At 38.6% G+C, this 20,145-nt stretch overlaps 1 protein-coding gene across 2 annotated transcripts in view; it reads right to left on the bottom strand.

Moving 5' to 3' along the window:
• lingo2 (leucine rich repeat and Ig domain containing 2) overlaps positions 1-5,917 on the bottom strand; it is a 302,849-nt gene extending 296,932 nt beyond the window's left edge. For both annotated transcript variants that reach the window (XM_024283721.2, XM_024283722.2), the window contains exon 1: positions 4,577-5,917. The gene's annotated coding sequence lies outside the window, so the exon portion shown is untranslated. The remainder of the gene's footprint in view (positions 1-4,576) is intronic.
• Positions 5,918-20,145: the final 14,228 nt, after the last annotated feature.

The following is a 20,145-nucleotide window of genomic DNA, read 5'->3' as shown; positions in this document are numbered from 1 at the left end:
AATATGAAGATACTGCTCGAGGACATAAGGAGACTTCCACTCTTTGACTGTTGTTTTTCCTCCAATAGAACCCACGCTGGCGTCAGCTGCTGTGCAGTACAGCATCTCTGGCCTCCACCTCCCCTCTGACAGCAGTTCAGGCTCCTCGTCAGCACACACCAGAATGGGCTTTTCAAAGGTAGTTAGACATGCACAGCACTGAGCGTCTTACATGCCAAGGTCAGACTTCAAAGTGACTCAACCTGCAAGGTCAAATCCAGAGGAAGGCTGAGGCCGATCGGTCCTTTTGTCCCAGACTGAAGAACCTTCTCGCAACTGTAACACAAAAGCCCACACAGCCTCCTCCAGACACTTACAGTTTCACAAGCTCAGCAGAAAAAAACGGCACAGTATTTAATGTTTTTGCAAAACCTTTAGCCTTTTTTAGCTCCTTCATTTGTTTAGCTTTGCTTGGATTATAATAAAACAGAAAAAAATAAATACTGAATAAATCTAAGGATACATTCCTGGCCGAGTTATTCAGTCCTTTCCCTCCTTCTAGATACAGACAACAATGTTGAGTAAGCATATTCCTGAAAAGCCCAGCTGTTCAAACATATTGCAGTTCCTTTCATGGGAGATTCAAAGAGGCTTACAACAGATCAGCCTCATCCGGTCCTGGCTTGGTCTCCTGCTGACCAGCCCTCCTTTTAAAAGAAGGTTTTCTGCTTGTCTAAGCCAGCTGGTGGTAAATGCACCGCACAGATGTGTGGATAATGATAGACGGTGCAGACGAGTTCACATCTTTTCAAGGGACAGACACGGAAACAGTTCATGATCTGATACTGTTGTGTAAAAGTTAAAAAAGAGACAAGTAGCAATCTGAGTATCGTATTTTCCACATTATATTTCACTCTGGAGCAGCCAAAAAATGCATAGTAGAGAAGAAAAATCAAATACAAGTTTAATTGGTGTATTAGTAGCACTTTTGGGAGATATTAATATAACAAAAATAAATTAAACAAGAACGGACATTTCATATTGAAAAATATATCATAATAAGGGAAAAGATACCAGTGCTAGACTGAATATATGCATGCTTACTAGGGCCGCCACCATTAGTCGTTTCTTCACATTATATAGAGTCAGAGTGTAGTAAAATTGAACAAAGTTGTGAGCGTTCAGCAGCACAAAATTCACTTTTTTATGTGTATCAGTGAGACCAAAACTTAATCTTTAATGAAAAATAGTTCCTTGTTTCAGATGATGACCTCATTAGAGAAAGCAGGAATATACTTTCCATCAAACTCATTTTGACAGGTGACCTTTGACCCTATATACGGTTTATATATAAAATTGATAATAAATTGTTACATCATCTTGAGGGGCGGAGGAACTGTCATAACGAGTTTGATGGAAAGTATATTTCTGATCTCTTTCTCCTTTGATTTAATCTTGTTTTAATCACAGAAACTAATGAAGGACAGAACTAGCATGATTCATTAAAAGTTTAATAAACTATCATCTTCATTGTCTTTATTTTTGGTTAGTTTAAAGCTAATGATGGTTAAGACGTGTGCTTACATCTAGTTTGTGCATTATATGATTAGTCGACTATTCTTTTGATTCGTCAAATTAATTAAATTTTGAGTTTACACATGTATACATATGTTTAGAAATACATAAATAATCTACATTCTGTTTTGAGTATATTTATATGAATCTGATGCAGTTTACATACTGTAAATGCATCAGTAAAATGAGATTGTTAATATCATCCAGTGTTTCATGGATTCTCTAAAGGAGAAGTTCTAACTAAAATGTTCAGATCATTAACATTGGAAACATTGTTCTGCTTCTCCTGGAGGACGTTTCAGTTTGGACACTAGGTGGCGACCACACTATAGCATTACACCTTATTCCAGAAGAAGAAAGTTTGGGGAAAAGATTAATTTTTTAGACCACAAATGCAACTTTAATTTTTTTCCTTAATAGAGTTTGAAAATTTCATGTCTGTGAGTTTATAATGATGTTCATTTAGTCAGCAATGTGTGTTAAGGTCGACCGAGTGTTAGCATTAGCCATCCAATAGGAAATTCTATTAAACATTAGCATCGAGCTAGCAGACTTTAGCTTTATGTGCTAAATCCATTTATATTTTTATTAATCGTTTTTAGATCTGTTAAACTTTAATCGATTCAAATCGATACATCGATTTTATTAACCCAGCCCTAGTCCCCAACACGTCCTTTTTTGACGTACTAGGCTACAGACATTAATCAGAGGTTCCTAATCTTCTGGACGTGGACCACTACCGGTACCATAACCCTGGGCCAGTTACCGGTACCACATCCTGAGGATTTGGAACCCTTGATTTAATGAGAGCAGCGAGCACATCAAAACGACGAGTTGGGGACACCAAAAACATCAAAACTAACTCCAACTAAATGCCCATATATGGTGAGTTGGGAGAATGTGTTGTAAAAGCCCGTCCAAGAACCTGCGTTCAGCATGTTTTTGAATGCACATCACATGTCCTGCGCGGCACTTCTTCTTCTGCATTGCTGTCTGTGACAAATACTGATATACACACTTAAAGCGCCCTCTAGTGGTTGTTGCTATATATTAAATATTATAAGAATCATATATAAGTTGCACTCCTGGCCAAACTATGCTAAACAGCACAACTGAAAAACAGGTTACAATTTTGACTATTTTTATATCATTTGTGTCCAATAAAATGAAGGATGGGTGTATGTGTGTGTACACTTGTCTGACAGTGTGTTACACTTTGAAGAACTGATTTTTCCTTTTCAAAAACGTGATAAATGCCACAGCTCTTATTCTGAAAACCCTTAAATTATATCTGCCCTTTAACAAACAGAAGTTAATTCCTTTAATGAGCGTTTTGTATGTTTAATTCCTTCCATATTTATAGTTTCTTACATAACAAACTACTTTGAGTTAGAGGAAGCCTGTAATACGATGTTAACCTTTATTTATAAGATGATAAACTGTGACTTTTTCTTTGCTGACAGCAAACCTAGCAGGTATACATGACTGAACATAATTTTTAATAATTAGAAGTAGATGTGTCAGATCTGGCTGCCCACCGGCGTGCGAGCTCACTGAAACTGACAGTTTCTGTGAGTAATAAATTCAAACCCCAGCATTTCTGCCATCAAAGCTGTTTCCTCAAAATTCTGTGCCATCTGAGCATGCTGTCGACGGCGGCGGATAATCACGAGGCAGGCGGAGGTTCCTTCTGTCTGCTCCGTCCATTCTGTGATTCAAAGGACCCATTATGTCTCTGAAAATGGAGGGCCTTGTCTTTGCTTCCTTTAACAACACAGCAAGAAAAAAACTACAGACAGAGCGGGGTTGAAGACGCACACGCACCTAAACTAAACACACACGTTTATCGGGAGCTAATATCCACAACTCATGTGAACACGAGCAAAGCGTTTGATAATTTCAGAGCTCTGCTAATTCAAAGTTAAAGCACATCGGAGAAGAGCTTGTGCTCCTCCAAATCAGAGGGAATGCATCTGCCCTTCCATATCTAACACTTAATAAAACATCAAAAAGGATGGAGCTGTGTGGGTCTGGACACACACCCACAGACGCCAGATCCAGAAATCCTTTTTTATTCTGACGCACACAGATTTTTTTTTAAAGCCTCAGTGTTGGTGAAGCAGATCCTCCAGTTTGCATCTCAGAGACGGCTTTTAAATGCAGAAGTTCCCACATTCACCCACAGAAACGAGCAGCAATTTTGCAGCAAGTGCATCCAGTCAGAGCCAGGTACAAAGCAGCTGTCATCAACTTCCCATTCAAAGCACCACTTCCCCCCAGTGGAGGTTTGGAAAGAGGAGTCACTTTTTCTTCCCACACATCCAAAGGCATTTAATGGTCACTGTTTAGCATGCTACCTGAGTAGGTGGCATGATGAGCATATGTCCACGCCAGAAACCGCGCTGTGACAACCTAGACAGCCTATTTATTATTCAGTTATTTTAAATATTTTAAGGGTCTGACAGGATGTTCATGGGATGAATATTTTAAACATTTCCTGACAATGAAAGGTAGTATTCTTGCACTTAGTTGGAGTGATTAAGGCATCAATTGTTTCACTTCCTGAAGGAGAAAATTATTCTTAACTTACGAATGGTTGATAACTCAACTTTCACTTTTTATAGAAAATGAGAGATAATCCCAAAATCATGGATGATTTTTTTCTATATTTTATTTGAATTTTTTGAGCAAACATCTGCCGCACTTCAACCAGCATCCCTCCCTGCATGGAGGGGAGACTGCTCTGCAGACATCTCTCAGCAAACATACATGCACAAGTATTCGGATCTGCAAACATACATTTCTCTTTTTCCTGCATAGGGGAGTAGCCCTCCTCCTGCCATCAAAAAAGCAATTATCTTCCTGTAGGTTCCCCACTGAAAGACAGATTTCCCAACTTTGCCCTTTCCGTGGGAAAAAAAAAACCTGACAAATCCATGTTCTTATCCTTCAGTGTCTGTTTAAAATCCATGTCATCCACAGCATTTCTGCTCAGGGTGAGAAGAAGGAAATGTTCTCTTACCTTGAATGCTGTTCAAAGCAGTAAAGGCTAGTCCATAAGAAAATCGGTCTGCTCCACCATAACACAAAATCCTCCAAAAATCTTCGGATGTGCGCCCAGAGAGGAGCGGCTCCTCCTCACAACTTACTTTTTCTCATCAACTGGATGTCCTTGAACGGATTTCTACATAATCCTGTTTTACTTTCCTGGTTCTTACTCTGATATTCCACCTCGGCTCGGTCCAAACAGTGTTGGGTTGTAGCAGCAGGTCCGCGCGCGGAGAGCAGACCGAGCGGACGCGCAAAAACCCCGCCGGGAGAGAGAGAGAGGCTCCTCCGATGCGCACTAGCGGGCTCCGGCGCAAACGAATCCCGGCGCTCCTTGCGGCTCCGCTCCAGCCGCCGGGGGCAAATTCAGCATCTGCTGGAAGAGTGGCCCCCCCGCCGGTGGAGAACTTTCACACACCCCCTGTCACGCGTGACAGCGCGCCTGTAATTTTCCACCGAATCGGTCCACGTCGCGGGCTCTCCTCCTGGTCAGATGGATGACATTTCTCCAGAATCCGTTCTCCGGGATGGATGCTGACGAAGTGGCGGAATGAAACGAGCTGCTCCTCTGCCTCCCTCCCTCCCTCCCTCCCTCCCTCACACGTGCATCCATCCTCCTTGCGCTTCCCCACCCTTTCCTCTCCTCCTCTCATGCGCGCCTCCTGCTCCGGCTCATGACGGCCACGGCCATGTCAGACGGAAAAGGTTCACCGCCCTGATTCCTCACACAAGCGAATCATGCCTGATAAATATGGAAGATTAACAGATATGAAGAAGGAGCGCAGCAATATGGAAAGGAGCCGCGCGCCAGGAGGCGATCCGATCTCCTCTCTTCATCCTCCTTAACCCGATTGCTGCTCGCCCCGTGGGCTAGAATACTGTTTTGCATCTCTTGTCATAACTTTTCCTTTTTGTGGAGACTATTATTCAGCACTTGGCGCTGGCCAGCTGACAAGAGTGACTGAAGAGGAGGATAAAAATAGCCGGCAACAGCAGAATGCTGCATGGAGACAGGGAAAATGCGCGGGCAGTGGCGCCCATACCTTCACAAACATCATGTCAAGCATTTTACGCAACAAATCCTTTACAGCCGTTTGGAAACATTCAACCTTACAACCAGAATTATTCTGACAGCCTCGGGGGTTGCTTGGTTTTCTATTTTTGCTTCTCCAACTTTGCTGTGGATGATTTTATCTCGACGTGATCCACTCTGGAATCCGTTACAAGTTTTAGGAAAATGAATAAAGATAATCAAGTTATGTAAACCAGATCTTAAAACAACAGAGCAAAACTTTTGAAAAAAATGTTTTTAATACCATTAGCAGGGGCGGACCTAGCCATTTGGGGGCCCCAGCTGAACAGTAACATGGGGCCCCTTGCAGAAATGTTAAATTTTTACTCCTTTTTTAAATTAAATCACATTAAATGCTAAACAAATGTTTTCTGTAAACATTTCTTGGAGAAAACATTTATTTTTTAAAGCATTAAATTGTCACTTTCTAGTAGAGACCATTAACATGATACAGATGGACAAAACAAACTTGTTATCTCGGGTTCCAACGAAATGAAGTCACTTCAGTCGCCATGGTCCTGTCTGTATACAGACCACATTAGTAAGCAGTGAGTGGTCCAAGAATCTGTCAAACGCTTCGAACGTTTGAGGTGGGGGCCAGCGGGGACCACATGCTCTTATTGAGGCACCTGATTGGCCAGTTTATAACTAGAATAAGTTGCGATAAAGAAAATGTATCGTAGAAAAAAAAGGGGGGGTTAGCAAGAGCATGTTAAAAAGAGACACCAGAACAAGAATGGCTATTCTGACAAAAATAACGTAATAATTGCTGTTTATTTCACAATAGAAGTCTATGGGATTTTGGCTTTCTGGGACCAGCGGGTACTTCCTGTTTAAAATGTGAGGGGGGCGGGGATGATCAGTCCAGTTCTGTCTGTCCATGGTTAAAACCAATGAAGGTCTTCAGTCTTTTCTTTAATTTTCTAAAGAGAGCAAAATAAAAATACTTTAATGATGGAACCAAACCGTCCCCTAGAGTGGCGTCAGTAAAGTTAAATAGAAATATTCTCCAAATGATCATTTCTCTGTCCCTCCCTTTGCCTTTTCTCTCCTTCTCTGGGCCTATTTCTTATTTTCAACATTATCTTCTTTTTGAGTTTCTTTCTGTTGTTCTTTGTTTGTTCCTGTTGTGTTTTCTTCCTGCACAATACTTTTATGTTTGTTTAGCTAACACTGTGAGAATTTAGTTTAAGATAGTTTTCATTTGTTTCTTTTTCTTTTACTGCATCGATAATCATTTTCACTGTTAACCAAGCTTCACCTTATAACTTTTTTATTCAAATATCTTCAGAGTTTGTCTATGTGAACTTGCTGTTATGGAATCGTCCATAACTGCAGAAGGTCGAGGGAGAATGAAACATTTTCACATGAGCAGTCTTATCCCAGTTCAGTCATTTGGGTTTTTAAGACAGTTAAACAATAATGGGCCCAACACCTTGGGGGCCCCAATCATCTATCTTTGCCTAGTAAGTCCCCCCCTAATCATGAGGGCGACACGTCATCTCACAGCAAAGGAGACCCTGGTTCAAATCCCAGTTTGGTTCTCTTTTTGTGGAGTTTGCATGTTCTCCTGCGTGGTTTTCCACAGGAACTCTGGTTTTCCCCTACAGTCCAAAAAACGTGCTTCGTATGTTGACTGGAGATCCTAAATTGCCCCTGTGTGTTACTGCAACAGACTAGCAACCTTTCCAGGGTGGACTCCACCTTCACCAGTAGCTGGTTTCGCTTCATTAACTCGTGAGAGAGATTCAGCAGGTCGGAAGGAAGGATGGATGCAAGACTGCAAAACTTTACATTATATACAAGAACATTTCACAAGCAACTCTGTTCATCCATTCCTCCACCTGGATGAAGTACTTTATAGGGAAACTTGGTTAAAACCAAACTAAACGTTAATTTCTAATTATCTGACTGACATTTAGGCATCTAACTTCTAATTTCTCAGAACTAGACTTAGTTCTAGTGGAAGACACTTGGTAGAAACCAGCATGACCAGCGCTGACACAGTTTGAACCTCCTAAAAGATACAAATCTGGAATTAACTGGAGTATAATCATCTTTAAATATGTGGAATAATTTGAAATCTAACAATCAGAATTCATTTTATGCTCTTTTGGGCCCTCTGCAGCTTTCCCTTGTGTGTGTAATTGGTTAGCTTCTCCTTTCAGAGCCCCCCAGTGTGAAGTCTTCATTTGGCGCTGTTTGGTTCTCAGCCTTTTTAAGTTGTTCCCAAGTATTTGTTACCGTCCTGGTTCTGTATTTTTTTTACCCAAACTTGGACCTGGCACCTGATTGTTTGAACCCCCACAGAGAAAGAGGCAATAATGAGGAAGTGATGAAGGTATGGAGTAGGTTCTAAAGGTTCTGATGGACCACGTACCATTTCCCTTCCAAATAAATTCTAATGCAGCATCTCACCATCTTTAAAGACCAGCTACAATAAAAATAATGTTTTTAACAGGTTCTTTTGGCACTTTTTCTTATGATGGAAGACACGTACAAAGAAAACTAAGCTTTAAACTCCATTTCAGAGTATTTCTTTATTCAAACTTTGGCAAATCAAAAGCAGATGAAAAAAATTCTGTTTCAAAAAAGCTTGTAATTGTTATGTACAAACTTGTCTGGGTTGATAAAATCAATCAATCGATATAAATCAATCTAAGCTTAATAGATCAATAATCCATAGAGGTAAAGATCAATCTAACGCATAATTCTAAAGTCCGCTAGCTTGATGCTAACGGATAATGAGATTTCAAGTGGGACCGCTAATGCTAACGCTAGGTCGACCTAAACATGAGTTAACATCTTTATAAACTCACAGATATGAATTTTCCAAACTCTTTTAAGGAAACATTTTTTTAAAGTAACAATTTGTTGTCTAAAGCAATGCTTTCGCTCATACTTTCTTCTTCTGGAATAAGATTTAATGCTATAACGCAATCGCCACCTAGTGGCCAAACTGAAACGTCCTCCGGGAGAAATTGCTGAAGCTTCTGTGTTTGAGAATCCTTGTAACACTGTATGGTATTAACAATCTCATATTTTCCCTAATAAATTTTACAGTATGTGAACTGTATCAGATTAACATAAATATATTCAAAACATGCACTATATTAGTAATTAATTTCTAAATAAATGTGTCTGAATGAGTAAACCATCAAGATCAGGGGTGTCAAACTCAATCGCACAGGGAGCCAAAATCCAAAATACACTTTAGGTCGTGGGCCGAATAGGATAAACATTTATTGAACACTGTAAAACTATTTTTTAAGACTTTAAAATTTCCACTTTTTAACATAATTGTGAACTAGATATATAGCAGTGCCTGTGATAATGCTAGTGTGAACGCTGTAAACTGAATTTGGCCGCTGAAGATGCTAATGCTGATAGCTGAAGATGCTGAAATTGATAGCTGAAATCACTGAAGCTAACAGCTGAAAAAGCTGAAGCTGTTTGCCAGCTAAAAGGTTAGATAAATGCCAAATTAACCTAAAAAAAAAAAAAAAAAAACTTAGGCTAGCCAAAATAGCTAGTATGTAGCTGAGAAAATATAACTTCAATAGCCTAAAACAACTGAAAAAAGGCTAAAGTAGCCAAAACAGCTGGCGTGAAAATATTAGCCTAGCTCCAAAACAGCACAAAAAAAAAGCTTTAAAAAAGCCTGAATTAGCCGAAGTATTAGCTAAACTCCAAAACAGCCTAAAATATCTTGGTGCATGCCAAAACCGTCCAAAAAGTTAGCAGAATCCCAATTCAGATACATCGACATGTGGACAAATAGAAACTTATGTCTTTGTTTTCATCATCTGAGATGGAATCTGTACGGCTGGATGGCTCCCAAATTGCCGGCCATTTTTGTTTCACCGCAAATGATAGCTGAAAGCTAGTGGTAGAGTGTGTAAACAAAGGGATTATGGGAAATAAATGGAGGTTCACTCCTTGCAAACAGTCCCGCCCACAAGTCAGACGTGAATTTTTAATGAACTCCTGCCGCTCTGCAGAAACTACTGCATGTCCTAGAAAACATCACAGTTTTTTTTTTATCTTTTTAACCCCCCCCCAAAAAAAAAGCAAAATCGTAGTTAACAAACCACTGGGATCACTTTTACTCCAGATCAAATCTAGAGTAAACTTAGAGGTCATCAAACTTAGTGAATTTGGCATTTATATGAAAATGAGGAAAATAAAAACCGCCACCCTTGAATTTGAGTAAGCATCACAAAGGTAATGCAGCCTCATTAAAAACAATCCCTCAAAGACCACATGGACCTGCAAAGAGCAGCTTCCACTGCGAGTGGAACCCTATTCAACCATGCAGAAAATCTTCAGTGTTCACAAATGTAGTGTGCATGCAGACATTTTTCACATCTAAAACTAGAGTGCTCACTCCAGGAAGTCCACTTCCAGAGATGATGGTTTTAGTGCATGTGTCAGTCCAGACACCTGTGTGAATATTATGATACTATCACTTATGACCTAAAAAATACATCCATCCCTCAAGTATTTGGAAATAACTAAAACTTTGACTCAAGTTGGCCTTCAACAGACACTATTTCCTAACATAATTAAACCTGATTAAACTAATAAGAGTGTTATGAGTTGATGAAAAGACATCTGTCACGGGATACTTTATGATCTTTATGTCTAAGTTATCACTTAATGTGAGTGAATTAAATTTGAGTTATTTCATGAAAGTTAAAATATATAATAGTGAAATAAAAATAAACATGATAAAATTAACTTAAGAGTTTCAAAAGTATGTTTTTATGTGTATGTATGTGTGTATGCAAGACAATAACTAAATCCAATGGAATTATTTCTAGACTATATAGAATACAACACACGGTCCCACAGCATTATTATTAATACTATATGACAGTCTGATGATGATCTAGCCTTACTTTACATATTGCAATATTATTTAGGGATACACTTTAATTACTCTATTACAAAAAAAAACACACAAAAAAACAACAACAAAAGAACACAAGGATTGCAACTTTCTTCATTTGGAGTACACCTAATGCAGCACTACACAATAAGTTACCGTTACTTCACATTCAAAATGAGAATTCTCTTCTTAACATGTACATTTGTATTTAGTAAACTTAATAATAGCAGTTGGTCTCCACATATAAACTACTTTATAATCACCAAATTGACTCCCATTCAACAAGGCAGGCTCTAAAATACGCCTACTTTTACAAAAAAAAAAAAGTAAAGAAAAATGATCTGTAGGATACCACAGATCCAAATCAAGAAACAACACAAACTCTATCTACAAAACTAAATAAAAAATAGACTGTAAACCACATGTGTCAACGTTTTTAGGTTAATTTGGCATTAAGCTAATATTTTCCATCAGCTTCAACGTTTTTAGCTGTTAGCTTCAGTGATTTCAGCTATCATCTTCAGGGGTCAAATTCATCTTACAGCATTCACACTGGCATTATTGCTGGTAATGCTATATATCTAGTTCATTACTATGCTAAAAAGTAACAGTTTTAAAGTTTAAAAATTTAGTTTTAGAGTGTTCAATAAATGTTTTCCTGTTTTGGATTTTGGCTCCGTGTGCGATCGCGTTTGACGCTCCTGCTGGAAACCAATTATTTGTTGTGACTTAATTTCAAATAAAACTACATCAAGAAATACTGGATATGTCAATCTCCTTTTGTTTCATGCCACAATTGTACATTGCAAAAAGTGAAACATTGGATCAAATAATAAAAGTTATGTAATTTGTTACATTTAAAGATATTAGTTTTTATCAAATACATGTTTAAATTCGAGTCAACTCCATCAACTTCAATTTAATTGGATAAAAACTAATCATTTAAACGTTACAAATTATGGAACTTTTATTCACCTTTTACAGTGTATGCATGTGCTAAATAAATAAATATATGTACATTTTAAGTCTTTGTCCTGTTGTGCCTCCTCAAACCCAACTTACAAATACAATTGAAAAACAAAGATTTTTAAATTTACTTATTGTATCCAAGTACGTTTTTGTCTCTCTGTCATCCTTTTATGCTGCTGCCATCAATTATCAACCCAAAGGAAAACTTCCATTTCTGTCAGAAGTGAGAGCAGCAGAGACCAAAGAGGAGCAGAGAGCTGGTCACAACTGAGGGTGACAAGCAGACGGCAGGAATGAAAGATGTGAGGAAGTTGACAGAGAACAGAACAAAGACGTGATCAGATGGGTGCAGAGGAGTGACTAAGAGGCTGTCTTTGTGCAGCTGCAGGTAAAGATGAGATCTGTTTGATTTCCAGCTTTGTGGGTTGGAGAAGTGAGGAGCAGACATAGTCAGCAGGATGTCAGCCGCTTGCAGTTTCGTTGAGATGGATGTCCCTGCCTTTGAGAACAATAAGAGGCGTTAGACTCAGGTTCACATGTAGATTACATCGTACGGTGGGGTATAGTGGTCTTCTTCTGTGTGAACCAAGTGAGGTTCACAAGAGCCAGAAGTTTAGCAGTATATTGTGGCAACGACAGCATGAACTGGGGAAGTTCGGAACTTTGGGAAGGAGTACACTGCAAATACAGAATCTAAGGCTGGGTTCACACGGCACGCGGAAGCGCTGCGAAGCTGAGTATCCGCTTCACCTCTAGACACGTATTTTTCCGCGACATGCACTTCTGCTCAGCTGTGGTTACTTACAGCTTCTACAATTAATTTGACACTGTCCATCTTGACTTGTTGTGTGTTCATTTTCATGTCTACAGTCTGTTTAGATACAAAAATATAATTGCATTTGTCAATCGTGGTGTTTTATTGTGAAAAACTGGTTATATTCTAAAAACTGATCAGGTTTTCTTGTGTGTCTTGGTGTAACTTCCTGCTAGAATTGACGCGGATCTTTCGCGGCTCACAAAAAAAAAAGGAAGAAACAAATGGACCTGACGCCGAAACAATCACTGCATAGTGCATGTCGGCCGTGGAGGACAGCGACGCTTCACGTCTGGTGTGAACTACACCATAGGTTAACAAGGGCACAGAAAGTCTCTCTCCGCGCCGCTAGTGTGAACCAGGCGAACAAAGTAAAAAATACCTTTGTTTCAAGAAATTTGTCTTATTTTGTATCTCACAAAAAATAACCGGTCAAGACAGTTTTCTTAGTAAGATAACCTTAGTTTCAAGTCCCACTCTGATCATCTTTTGATCTATTGTCAGTGTTCCCAGTGTTGTTTTGTTTTTGTTATTATGCTGTTTTTAGCTAATATAAAAAATAAAAACTTGTGTTGTTTTCTAGGACATAATTCCTGCAGAGCAGCAGGAGTTCATTAGGAATTCACCTCTGAGTTGTGGGCGGGACTTTTGGTGTGGAGTAAGCCTTCCCCATTTCCCATCATCTCTTTGTTTACACTCGATAGCTTACAGCCCCTCACAACACCAACCTAACATCACCGGTGCAACAAAAATGTCAACAATATCAGAGTTATCCAGCTGTACAGATGTGAACCACATTCCAGCTCAGGCGAGGAAAACAAAGACGTTTATGGATCTATTTGTCAACAAGCAGGAGCTTGTGGCCCGCCCAGCATATTTTCTACATAAAAAAAAAACAATCTTTTTAAAATTGCCTTTTTTATCTGCTCCTGATTCACAACAAACTGAAAAAAGAAATACTCAAAAATGCAATTATAATGTAATTTTTCTTTAAATGTCTATATACGCCCATTTCTTTATCTCCTCCATCATCAGAAAAATACTGCAAGAATGTGTTAAAACACCAAAAACACAATTTTCATTCTGGTGGGTGTTTTAGAAAAAATGTCTTAATGACTAGAATTCTTTTCCTCAATTAAGAATTTCCTGGTAAGGCAATTTTTCTTACCCAAATGGCAAATGTTTGTGATTTTAAAAAGAAAATCTTTCAATGGGGAAAGATTTTTTTATTTCACTTTATTGCCTTAAAATGCAGAAATAAAGGCAATTAACATCACTGTATTAAACATAAACAAGATTAGACATATTCCAGCAGATATAAAAATGAAGACAGAGATGCATACATACACACATTTATGTGTTTGAGTCAAAATTAACCCATTATATATACATATATATGTATGCATACACACACATTATATATACATTCACACATACACAAATGCTCACACATCCACATATAAACACATGCATATGTGTAAAATGAGAACACAACGACAGTCGTCAATAGACATAGTAAGCATTACTCAAACACAGAAGTCACTCCCATCATCTGTGATGAAGAGGCAGAGGCAGTTGGAACCATGTGCAAATTTTAATGGTGAGGAATAAAAAGGCATGATAAATGGCAGAGGTGTAGTCAAAACCAAGCTAAGGTCAAAAACTAGGCGCAAGGTAGGATAACGAGGAAACCAGGCAAGGGTCAAACACCAGGGAAATTAGACAAGAGAAAATGCTCAGACTGTCTGCAAGACATAAACAAGACTTCGCACTGAAGAAGTGGCTGAGATGGGTTTAAATGCTAAATGGTACAGATGATAATGGAAACCAGCTGTGCAGACAGGAAGCTGTGGCAGTGGCTGATGGGAGTTGTAGTAAGGAGACAACAGGGTTAAAACTCTGGTTGGAGCTCCCTCTGGTGGTCAGGGGTAGTAACTGAGGGTGGAACCATGACACCATCCTTTCCAAAAAGCATCAATTTTTAGTAGTAGTTGTGCATCATGTAGACTTGTTTTAACATTTGTGTCCACTTTAAGGCATTTAAAATATTAATCTTTCCTGCAACCAACAGTAATACATTTAAATAAAACATTGGTTATTAGTAAGAAATCTGTTATACCAATCTAGAGGATCCATATAAATCTATCCTCATGAGGTAAGAGTTTTGACTTGTTTCTAAGGGGCCTGTTTTTGTCAGTGTGTGCTGTCTCCATCCCCAGAAAGTTCACACTTGAAATAGTGCTTTGGTTTCAAGAAAAACCCCGTAATGGTGTCAAGACGGAAGAATATAAAGGATTTCCTCATCTGTAAGTTTCCTTGCCTAAGAGGCGGGTGCAGGTGGACCTGCAGGTCGTTGCACTGATAGAACATGAAGGGGACAGACTCCGACACAGGCAGAAGTATGCATGGATCCAGCAAAAGCTTTTCCCCCCTGGTGACTTCGGAGTGTATATGTAACTTATGCAGTTATAATTTAATTATGCAAATGACTCGTGCTCTTGCAAAGAAAGCTGCACACTTTACAAATTTTGCCAGGAGACGAGCAAAACACAGTCTTTTGTAAAGTGCCTGCCTCTGCTTCTCCTCCTTCCTTGTGATGCCGCTCGCAGAAAAACCTTCAGGCTGAGGTGCAGCCACACAATCTGGGGTGTCAAGAATCTTATCATGGAGGTAAAAGAGTTCCCAGCTGTCCCCCCTCAAGACCCATATTCCAAACAGGCATCAAGTGTCGACTGTTAGTCACTGGTTTGTCACAGGAAATTAGCTTTTATAAACATCCGAGAAGGTTTGATGTCACACTCCTTTTCTTTGCAAATGCCTCCAATAATATCGTTAGTATTTTTTAATATTAGTATGTTTGATTTTACTCCTATTGAAACTGAATCATGATACAAATGTACAAAGCAGATTTTGTCAATTCAAAGGATTCCTGTTGCTCCAACATTTTAAGGTCCAAATTTCTTGATTGTACAAATTAGAAATAATTGCTAATTATTGGAGTCGGTATAAACATCTGGTAGTTTTTAAACTTCTAGTGCTTTAGGTCATCTTAACCTAAGCCCTGTTTTAAAACATCTTTAGGGCTAAACTTGAGTTTCTTGACCCCAAAAGATTGATTGTTTAACACTGACGAATCAACTCTCCAGTGGATTAAAATCAATACATCTCAGATTCAATAATTCCTTTACATTTTTAATTAAAGAACAACAATCAAGCAGCAGTTAATCCTCCTTCATAATTTAGAAAACCATGGATTCATAAAATGTGTCCAAATGGCATTAAAATCCAGAGTACTCAGTCCCTAACTGTATAGTCGTTTAGTGGTTAGGGAGTAGTTAGGACATTGGGAGATACCTTTAGGGTGTATTCCGACTGGGGAAGTCCTTTGGACCGGATCGAGTCTCGAAGATTGCGAGTGGTCTGTATTCAGACTGGCGTCTACCGGAGATTTTTGTGTTGGACCAAACTTTGTAAGCAAAACCATGTGACTAAAGGTCTCCTGGGTGGATCAAAACAAAATGAGAAAGATGAAGGTACTGTAGTTTGCAAATCCTAGCCAGGATTTTTACCTGATTCAAAATTTTTATTTCGCTGATCAATTTTGAGCGTCTGTATGAACTCTAGGTTCAAAACTTTTTACTGTTACTTTGGTAACCAGAGGAACGCAGCGCGACTGGTACTGGGGACGCTACGGCCACAAGGTATGCTAAGTGTTTATGGCATAGGAAAACAGTGAGAAGTGATGTGGAACACGTTAAAAGTTGTTTTAACGAGTCTAAATTAATCTGAGCACATTTTAATGAGTTGCAGTGTTTCATCGTTGTGGTGTTGTGTGTGTGGTTTTTTTTTTGTTTTTTTTTTTAAGGAGAATTCTGTCAAAGAACTGCAATAGAGTTTTTAGGATGATGTGACCGGAGCTCTCTGCACGTATGCCACGTAACGAGACGCAGAAAAGAGAGTAATAAATGTTTTTAGCGAATAAAATTAACAAGTAATCAGTTGGACCAATTATTTCCTTTTTGCTAACACAAATCAATCAGAAAACCCAAATCAGATTCTCTTCCATGTTTGTTTTGAACGACACGTCTTCTGCTGCTGTCAATAGCAAATACTTATACTCAGATGCAGCGCCCTCTAGTGTTTGTTAGAGAAAACAACCGCTAAAGGACAACTGGTGTTTACTGGGAAAGTAACAAATATCTGAGCTTATTTACGTCCAACCCCCCCCCCCCCCAAGTTGCACCTCCGGCTAAATTATAAAAAAACTGCAACTTATACTTAATACGGTCCTTTTTTTTTAGAGAGAGAGAGAGAAATTTATGTCTGTCAACACAAGAAGAGTCGAGGGATAATTTTATAATCGTTATGTAACAAACAAAAAAAATATATAGCTTTTTTCAATTGTATGCATTATTTGTATGTGTTAATTTTAAAATTAAAAACATTTTCAGACATTAAAGTATTGAATTACATAAAATGTTTCAGATATTATCAATCTGATATCCATGATGCCTACAAACTGAATGACAGAAGGCGATTCTCTAGCATAGAGCAGAACATATGGCTTTGCATGGTGATCATACAAGCTAAGCAAACAATTCAAGCATAAGGTCGTTCAATTGAAAACAAAGTGGTTTAATGACTCTAGTGCGCGGTGAGGTAGCTTGGCAGACGGGGACTTCTCAGGAAGTTCTTGTGACCAGCAGAGAGCAGCAGCAGACCGAGGCAGAGCTGAGGGAGAGCTACAACGTTCATTATAAAAAGTGCTCTTGACAGGACGACTGTGAATGTTACCTACTCTAAATGAAGTGTAGAACGTGGGGCAGCTCTCCAGGGGTGGATGCCGGTTCATGACTTGACTAGTGTGAGTTACTAAACACGAGGAGACAGTAGCTGAGAAACGGGTGACTCCAGCTGCTGCTGCGAGGCAGGTGGTTGTAACTGCAGCTGACAGACGGGTGGTTTAACTTGACACTTCGCTTCCAGTTAAACATTAATAGGTCATGCACGGTGAATCCATCCCAAAAATTTAAATCCAGCGCGTGCAACAACTCCAGTTCCGCTGAACTGAAAAATGGGGCTACAGGCAGACTCGCACAAATCAGGACAGGAAAAAAAACAGGTCTAATTACGGACAAGCGCAAAACAGGAAACAGGCTTGAAGCGATGGCTGTGGCACAATCCACTCTGGCAACAGGAGATAAAGTGATGCGGTTGTTACAGAGGGTACCACAGCTGAGCGGAGTCAGGAGGGCAGAAGCACAATGATGGCAAACCATTTGTCCTTCAAGTCTTTAGACACAACATATATGTGTCTCATCACGGTAACCCATGATGTTATGAAACCATGAATTATAGAGAATAAATCTCCTAGAGCACACATGTCAAAGTCAAGGCCCGGGGGCCGGATCCGGCCCTCTGGGTAATTCTATCAGGCCCTCCAGATCATTTTATTTTATTGTTATTAATGACCCGATGTTATCTTGAGCTCATTTCTAACTTGTATAATTTTGACAAAATATATTTTTATGGAGCGTAAAATATTGAAAGTTATTTAAGGTGCAAGCAGATTTCTTCTGGAATAATATTCCTGCCTTTTATTATAAATAATCATGTAAAAAAGTTATGTTTTAAAATGTGGCATTCTGCTAGCTTTTTTGACTATTTTGGTGTTTACTAAGATTTTTTAGGCTATTTTGGAGTTTAGCTAATATTTCAGCTACATGCTAGCTGTTTTGCTATTTTCAGCTTTTTTTATTGTTTTTTTTTAGGCTTTTTTGGAGTTAGGCTAATATTTACATACTAGCTATGTTTGTTAATTTAGTCTTTTTTTCAGTTTTTGGCTTTTTTTAAAGTTTAGCCAATTTTTCAGTAACATGTTAGCTGCTTTTTGTTAGTTTTTTAAAGCTAACTTGGTATTTAGCTAATATTTTAGCTTTTAGGTTCAGCATTTTTTGCTATTAAACCCAGCATTTTCAGCTGTTAGCTTCAATGTTTTTTAGTTATCAATTTCAGCACCTTCAGTGGCCAAATTCATCTTACAGCATTATCACAGGTAATGCTATATATCTAGTTCATAATTATGTAAAAAAATTACAATTTTAAAAGTGTCGTTTTACAGAGTTAAATAAATGTTGATCCTGTTCGTAATTCTATCCGTCTCTCCAGAAAATTTCATTTTATTGTTATTTAATTATGTTTAACTGCGTTATTTTAAACTAATTTGTCTAAAATACATTTTTATGGAGAGTCAAATATTGAAAGTTATTTAAGGTTGATTTATTCTGGATTAATATTCCTTTTGTATTCATAATCATGTTAAAAATGTACTTTTATAAAGTTTTAAAATGTAGTGTTCCATAAATGTTTATCCTGTTCGGTCTGCGACCTAAGGTGTGTTTTGGATTTTGGCTCCATGTGGTATTGAGTTTGACACCAGATGTTTCCTGTCTTCAATAAATTCCAGCTCAAACAGGTGTTTGTTACTTTAGACGCGGGGCTCCTTTAAGACCCCCCCCTGGTCGTGCACAGTTGTGTATTTGTGTGAACCAGTGTAGTGGTGGACAGGGCTGCTAAATACATCCACAATATGGTCCGTTTAGGGCAAGGGGCCTCCAGGACTGGTGTCCGACATGTTTTCCAACCAACCTGCCACTGAAGCTTCTAATTGGCCAAACACTCCAGATCCAGGGAATCAGCAGCAGATAAGACAAGGATTCTGGAAAACCAGCAGGAGCCCGGCCCTCAAGGCCTGGATTTGGACACCCCTGATCTAAGGCTTTGGGGGTCAGTCACATCAATTTTAAGCATTTTTATTACACAAGAAAGGTGGAGAGTAAGTAGAAACCATAGCCAGAGAAGTAAAATAATACAACCAAACCAAAAAATTCTCTCACAGAACAAGTCTCTCAAATTTCTCTACAAAAGCATTAATAAAATCATACTGTCGGAGGCAACCCCCCAAGATAGCTATTGTACAAAACTAATAAACTCTGAGGAATGCACAGAGTATCCTGTCTTACCTGTTCACAGACCTCCCAGCACACAGGGGACAAACAACCATCAACCTTCTGACGAGGATCAGGAGAACAAGTCATAGCTGTAGAGGGAGACAATTGTCTGTAAAGTTTGGTTATGTATACAATCTTGTTTTACTTTTGTTTTAAGACCTCAACCTTAAAATTGCTGTTATTTTTCTAAACATTGATGTACATAACCCTTTAAGTAATTTACTTTTGTTTGAGGATTTTGAGGATTAAAGGTTGTTTGAATCTGTAGAGTTCATTTCATTATTTAATGTAGTGCTGTCTCATTTTTGCGTGAAAAATATCTTGTTTGTTTGCCCTTGTTTTAAGAACTTTAATCTCAAATTAAGTAAAAAAAAAAAAAAAACACTAAAATAAGCTGTAACTAACTCATTTTGAGGACTTTTGTTCTTCATAATGAACTTGAAATTAGTGTTTCAGAACTTGTTTTAAGACATTTTCACAAATCTAAAGTTTAGATGTTTTTTCTTGTTTTAAGAATTCTTATCAAATGAAAAAGCTTACCCCACTGGCAGATAAATCAACTTGTTTTTAGTCTGAAGTCTCCTAAATTAAGTCATTTTTTGCTCATTTAAGATGTCTATTTTTGCAGTGTGGTCAGTTTTCCAGGTGTCTCCCAGGTGTCTTCACTCATCCCATCATGGAAAACATGCAGATAACAAACAGGGACACTTAAAAAAACAAGGATCCACGAGTCATAAGTTCTCTAGGGCTGGGCGATACTCAGCATTTGGGTATCGATACCTGTCAA

The sequence above is a fragment of the Oryzias melastigma genome, linkage group LG10, assembly GCF_002922805.2.
Source record: "Oryzias melastigma strain HK-1 linkage group LG10, ASM292280v2, whole genome shotgun sequence".
Lineage (NCBI taxonomy): Eukaryota > Metazoa > Chordata > Actinopteri > Beloniformes > Adrianichthyidae > Oryzias > Oryzias melastigma.
Note: the sequence above shows the minus strand (reverse complement) of the source record. Positions and strands in the feature narration are given on the sequence as shown.